This window comes from Trachemys scripta, chromosome 4 (assembly GCF_013100865.1).
Source record: "Trachemys scripta elegans isolate TJP31775 chromosome 4, CAS_Tse_1.0, whole genome shotgun sequence".
NCBI lineage: Eukaryota > Metazoa > Chordata > Testudines > Emydidae > Trachemys > Trachemys scripta.
Window position 1 is genome coordinate 129645824 of NC_048301.1, and position 6402 is coordinate 129652225.

The following is a 6402-nucleotide window of genomic DNA, read 5'->3' on the forward strand; positions in this document are numbered from 1 at the left end:
GTAATTACTGTGCATTGTGTGACTGCAGTATGTTTTCAGCACAGAAGCATTATTCTTAGAGAGGCAACCGGGATTGTGCTTGGGTCTGGAAGGTCTCATCTCTGACTCTGCCAGTGTTTCTCTGGATGACCTGGGGCACGACCCAGCCCCGGTCCGTGCCTCAGTTTCCCCATCGGTAAAATGGAGATAATATATGCGACACATTGGATTTGTGTGGATTAATGGGTTAACATCTGCACAAGGCTTTGCAACATGCCATCTCCCGTGCCTCATTTTCCCCTTATGTAAAATGGGGATACTAATACTTTGTGAGGGTAAATGCATTAATGACAGGAGATTCTCAGATACTGCGGTGATAGGGGGCCAGAGAAGTGCCTAGACAGATGGCTATTAATTCCAAAACATATCAAGAGCAGAGATGCATCCAACTATTTTCCCCCCTGAGATGCTAATAAATAACAATAATTGAAACTGTTGATATATCATAGCACTGTCAATGTACAGGCAGAGCTATCCCTTGGGTAGGGTGAATTGGGGTGACCACCCTGGGCCCCGTGCTTTGGGGGGCCCCGTGCTTCGATAAAATTGGGACTGTCCTGATATTTAACCCTTTGTCCCGTGTCCCGACCGATGTACGATTGGGACACCACTTGTCCTGATATTCAGGTGAGGAGGCAAGCGGGGAGGTGAGACAGGAGGGCAGGTGGGCGAGCGGGGTGAAGAGACGAACGGGGAGGCGAATGGCAGGTGGGTGGGGGGTGAGGAGCAGAGCGGCGGATGGCAGGAGCACCATACAGACGGCAAGGATACTAGTGGGCAGGTGAGTGGTGGGCAGGCGGGCGGATGACGAGAAGGAGAGCGGCGAGAGGATGGGTGCGTGTGAGGACGTGGGTGGCAGCCGGGCACACGGCCATGCCAGACAAACGGCAAGGAGACTAGCGGGGAGGCTGATTTGTCCCGGGCCCTGCACCCTACTAGGGATGGCCCTGTGTACAGGAGAGCTTACCAATGCACGGTCCTTTCTCTGCCTTGAGGAGCCAGCAGCCCAAGGCCTTGTCTCCACTCAGGAACAGCCCCGATCCTGCAATTGGCACAGCTGCTCCAGTATTGACAGGTTAATGTAGTCACGAGTATATCTGAGAGACAGTGTTTCCTAGTGGGTAGCACAATGCATTGGGAATCAGGAGACGCAGTTCTCTTCCTGCCTGTGTATTTTATCTTGGGTGAATCATTTCCCTTCCAACCTTTCTGTCTTGTATATTTAGACTGTAAGATCTTTGGAGCAGGGGCTGTCTCTTACCATGTACATACAGAGCCTAGCACAATGGGATGCTAATCGCAATTGGAGCCTTCAGGTGCTTCTGTAATACAAACATTGAAGGAGTAAACCTAAATTATTATTATTAATCATTTTTATTACAGTAGTGCCTAGGGACCAGCCAGGATCAGGGCCCCATTGTGCTAGGCACGGTACAGAGTAGTAGACAGTTGCCACCTTTTTGCTATAAGCCCTAGCCTTCCTTATCTATATTTGTTAATCCAACTGCATGGATTGTGGACCCCCGTTGGCTCAGTCTGGACTATTCCTAAATGTAGATCAGGCTCAGATCTTGGAATCCCTCTCTCACATCAGCAGCTGCATTAAAAACAGTGGCACCAAACACAGTGAAAAATGAAAGAAGGGGAAAAGAGCCCAAGCAATGCACTGGCTCTTCTGTACTGAAGAGCCTAGCAATTTTGCATGCAAGAGCCCAGAGAGATATGCTAGTTTAGGAGATGTGCTCATTACTAGTTTTTAAGGGTGTTTTTCTTGCTGCTAGAGCTCTGGGGAGCTGCAGGCTCAGGCTGGTAGCCCAGCGGTGCAAGAACGATTTGTGTTTATTGCAGACAAATGTCAAGAAGCATCTGTGAGAAAGTCATGCAGCCCAGTGCTTCTAAAAATAGATTTCCCAGGAATAAAACAGTGCTGGTGATAGTGAAGAGGGTGCAGCCTGGTGTGCGTTTGAGGCCTGATCCAGGTCCCATTAAAGTCAGTGGCAAAGCTCCTTCCCTAGGAAGCAAAGGATGATTAAGTAGTTAAAGCACTGGGCCGGGCTTCAAGAAATCTGGGTTCACTTCCAAACTCTGCCACAGATTTCTTGTGAAACCGTGGGTGGGTAACTTCATCTCTGGGTCTCAGTTTAAAATGGGTACAATAATCTTTCATGTGTCCTACCCTTTGTCTATATCTTATCTATTTAGATTACAAGCTCTTCAGGGCAGAGACCATCTTTCCCTATGTGGATGTACAGCACCTAGCACAACTGGGCTTTGATCTTGGCTGGGGCCCTTAGGTGCTACCATAAGTAATAAATAAAAAGAATAAAGCTCCACTGATGTCAATGGTACAGAATCAGGCCCTCACTAAACAAGATACTGCAGGTGTTTCACAGCCCAGGTTATTAGAAAAATGGTATGAAACATTATGGTGAAGTGGCCCAAACCTATTCCCGCAACTTCCCTCCACCCTCTGGGCCTGCAGACACTGGGGTGCTATACAATTAAAATGTAATCATTTGAAACACCATGGTATAGGGCTAGTGGATGGTTCAGCAGATTTTCACTGACCCATGGAGTAATTGTCTGCTGGTAGAAGAGAATCTCCAATTGCTTTCCACTCCTGCAACCACCTCTATGTGCACTTCTGTGCTGGTAATAGGAGCCTATATAAGAAAAAGACCCCAAAATTGGGACTGTCCCTATAAAATCGGGACATCTGGTCACCCTAATGCTCCTGCACAAACAAGATATGTTCTAGTTCAAAACAGAAGTTCTGGGCTCAATGCACAAGTTATGGGGTGGGGTTCTCTGGCTTGTGTTTTGCAGGTCTTACTAGATGATCATAATGGTCCCTTCTAGACTTTAAAACCTAAGAGTCTATGAAACTTATATAGATCAGACTGCAGGATGTGGGTCCAAGGTGCCTCTGATGGCATGAGTGCTCTGTCATTTGTTACAATTGGATAATATCCATCTCATTATCACCCAGGTGCAGGGTGGGCACCTGTTAATTGGAATAGCACTTTATTTATTTGTGACTTTGATGTATAAAACATAGGGGGAGATTTTCCAGGTGACAGGTCGGCAGGCACCTTTCCACAGGAGTTGGGTACCTCATTGCCTTTTTGTGCTTTTGAAAATCTGCATCATAATTAAGAAAGAGCCTTGGGAACCTTTGGATGAAAATTGCTCTCAGACTGCCATTGATTTCAGTGGGCTTTGGATCAGGCCCTTAATGTGAGATAAGAATGATTAACATTGAAAACATTACGTGTCATCTGGTTGGGTTCCTGGAATTGAGAGCTGCAGGTGCTCAACATCTGAAAATTAAGCTATTTATTTCATAAGAACGGCCACACTGGGTCAGACAATGGTCCATCTAACCTAGCATCCTGTCTGACAGTGGCCAATATCAGAGCTTCAGGGGAGTGCACAGAACAGGGCAGCTGGAGTGATCCACTTGTCTTTAAGTGCCAAAAGTGGATGCAGGTGACTGGCTGTAGGCACCTTGGTACTGAGCCTGTGGATCTGTTAGCATGGAGTCTTGTCTGCATGGGGCACTCCACTTGTTTCACTGTGAATCCATAGGGGCACATGCTAGCGGATCTGACTGATGGGTCAGGACCCAAGTTTGAAATTTTTGGCCTGTATAAACACATTGGAATGTTTTAGGAGACATTTTTCATCCAATTCCTTCCTAACTGAGTCTATGAAAGGCTCTGCTACAGAATTGCTCCTAGCTTAAAACATGAAGAGCACAATAGAAAGGCTTTTTATTGCTGGCACGAATGCTGATGTACCCAGAGATGTGGATTGTTGTAGAGCTTCACAAGAGGGCAGAAAACAGCTGTGGAAACACAACGTGCAGCTTTCTGACCCTGACGCAGCTTTCAGATGGAAAATTCTCAAGGACATTTTGGTTCTCTGTCGCACAGAAATGTAGTTCAGGAGTTACCAAGAGAACTGGCATACACACACTGTATAGAATACCAACAAGGATTAAAAAAAATTGATCCATGCTGGTATATGATCAAAAACACACACTTATACAGGAACAGTCATGTGTTTAGTCTATCCACTACAATACATGGTAACATCCCTCCTTCTCCCCTCTTTCCAAGACCAGGGCAGGACTGAATAACTGGATACATTTCTATCTTCAGCACGTGACTTATTCTAGATAGAGGCGTGCAGAAAGCAAGCAGCTATGAAGTGAGAGATGATCCGAACAGTGTCTTGTATGAAATATGAGCTTAACAAATCTTCTAGATCTGAATCATTAGGGAAGACGAAGGATCCTGTGTTTGGGGACTTTCTGCTAGCCCTGCAAAGGAATGTCTTGAGCTAGCGTGCTTTTACTTTCTGCTTAACTGGTGAAGAGCAGGGAAGAGCTCTTGCTGAACATTTCTCCATCCTCCGCTCTGGATCAATGCCCACCCTTGCAGCAAACCGATGAAGGAAAGGGATGGGGAAATTTAGTGGTTTAGGATGTTAATTACATGTTTGTTAATTACATGTTTGAAGACTCTTACTGACTAATGCACATACAACTGTGTTGCCAGTCATCTTGCAGCGACTTTAGTTTCAACCAGACATGTTTGAAACTTTGCCACGGCTTCTGTATTTACGCCACATCAATGGGTTAAATTCAGGATTGAAAAATTAATGTCTTCTGGGTGGATTTTAACATTTTATCCACTTTTGGGAAGCCTCTGGAAAAGGAAATGGAATTTCCCATTCTGGATATTATAAGTGCATTTTTACAAACTCAGCCATAAATGGAATACATAATTCCCTTAACTTGTACTATAATGAAATGTCATTACACCACCAACACATTGCATTTATGTAGCTCCTTGCTTATGGGGATCTCAAAGCACTTCCAAAGCATTTATTAAACCTTGGGACCCTTCAATGAGGAGGTACTATCCTCATTTTACACATAGGGAAACTGAGGCACAGTGATGCGGTGACTTGCCCAAGGCTATGCAATGAGTGCAGCATTAGAGCTACAGGTAGAACCCAGGAGTCCTGACTCTCAGTCTCCCTGCCTCCATTCCTCATCTGCCACTCTAACCACTAGTCAACACTCTCTCCCAAAACTGGGAACAGAATGCAGGGATCCTAGCTCTCTCCCCCTCAACCCCATTCTTAAGAGCTAGGGGAGTTCTGACTCTCACCCCTCTCCACCAACCACTAGACAATATTTTCCCCCAGATCTAGGAATAGAACCCAGGAGTCCTAATCTCAGTCATTCCCACCCCGCTCTGACCACTACACACCACACCCTTCTACATTCCACAGGAGCAGATGGCCGACTGAAACAAGCTTACATCTTAACCCCATATGGCAGCAAAGGGCAGACCGTGAGCTAAAGAATTCTCGCAAGCTGGCGCGACTGGGAGCTAGGCAAAGAGGAATCCCGAAGCGCTGCGTATTAATCTTAAACTTCTTAAACCAAGCAAGGGAATAAGCCCTGCTCAGGGAGCGTCAGTCGGGTCCACGGACAACAGCACAAAGCAAACAGCTGCAACAGGGCAGATGAGAGACTGTGCCAGTCATCCCTGGATCAGTGCAGATGGTCAAGCTGAAATAGCAGGGATCCACAGTAATCTGTCTCCTTGAAACAATTCAAGCTTCTGTGTTTTGTTTTTAAAAGGATAAATAGGGCTTGAGAGCAAATGTATTTTTAACCCTTCCATAACCAGCACTGGCATTGCCCCAAGGTAAACACACTAGCCTAACACTCACAAAGGTAGGAAAAACTGCCTTGTATGGGTCTGATCCTGCAAAGTGCCGAGCACCCTCCCAACCTGATCTGAAGCTCATCAAAGGCAGTAGGAGTCTTTCCCTTGATTTCAATGGGCTGCAGGACGCACCGAGTCCACTCTACCTGCTTGTTGCACACAGACAAAGTAGGTGAAATGGATAAAAAATTAACATATATGAGTGGGTTTGATCTATTCTCTCCAGTAGAGGACAGAGGTGCACACGCACATACCAAAACCCTCTCAGAGAGGGAAATTTACTGCTGTGCAGAGGATTAGTATAAAGCACGTTTAATTTAAGGCTTGTTTTAAGGGTTAAGTGCTACATATGCAGCCAATGCTACTCGGACAATTAGTTGGTTCCAAACTCGGAACCCTCAACAAGACCCATGAGCACCTACCACTTGAACTAAAGGATGCACCTAGGAACAGGAAGCTGTTGCAGACTCAGATATCAGCTGTGAATTGCTTATACCTCTGCCTTGTGCTGGCCCTCTGCACAGGGTCAATTTCACTCAGGCTGCATAAAACTATTGTTTCAAATGGCCAAAGTAGAAAATCCACTTGGAGTTTTGTCTGAGTAAAGCTTGAGGAG